Below are 922 nucleotides of genomic sequence, written 5' to 3'. Positions count from 1 at the left end.
TCAATACCAGGCCAAACTCAGAGAGACAATTAAGGATTTGGGGTATTCTTGTTAATCGAAAATTTTAACTGAATCAGTAAATGGCTGTTACAATAAATTTTGTACGTATATATATTTAAATTCTTTTTTTCATTTTATAATTTCCCACAACTCTTCCAGAGTGAAGAAAGACATGAGATGACGGAAGGGCAAATCGCGAATTTTATAGATGAGATGAGAAATAGAAAGACTGAGACTACTGGAGTGGACAAAACTAGCGTAAAACTTTGATATGGCCACAATAGGTTAGAGGTGAACAATAATTTATGGCAAAGTGTGGGTGATTGGGAGAGAACCGCTAAGCATTGGTGGATGTCTGTGGTATAACGTAATCGATGAAAGCAAATGATAACTGCGTGAAGAACTAAATTACTAACGTGCCCATTTCCTAATTCCCAACCATATGAATCATGTACCATATCGGAAAAATTTTAAACGGTAGTAATTTATCTTAAACAAGATATAAAGAGAAACTCTGAATAATAATTTCATGTGCAAGAGTCAAGTAATGAAACAACTAGAATAAATAATAATGCGTTGTCGTGTGATTGAATTTTAATTGAATGGCTAGTTAACTTCAAATGACTCGAAATAATCATGACACAAGGATAATACCTGAATAAATATGGTTGAATCCTGACTTGAAGTAAAAGCAGAATATTAGTTTGAGTAAATATTATTGACTCTGGATGTAACCTAAAGATAAAATAATGTAATAACCTGAACATGTTGATAGTCATTGTGATTTTGTGTGAGAGAGGAGTGTATGTTTGTATGTATTTGTACGTATCTATGTAAGCTGCATCGCTCATGCTTTCATTGTTAACCTTTTCTTTTAGGACAAACAACCAACATGATAGCCAGAGGTATGAGAAAAATCGCA

The sequence above is a fragment of the Schistocerca nitens genome, chromosome 4 (genome assembly GCF_023898315.1).
Source record: "Schistocerca nitens isolate TAMUIC-IGC-003100 chromosome 4, iqSchNite1.1, whole genome shotgun sequence".
Lineage (NCBI taxonomy): Eukaryota > Metazoa > Arthropoda > Insecta > Orthoptera > Acrididae > Schistocerca > Schistocerca nitens.
Note: the sequence above shows the minus strand (reverse complement) of the source record.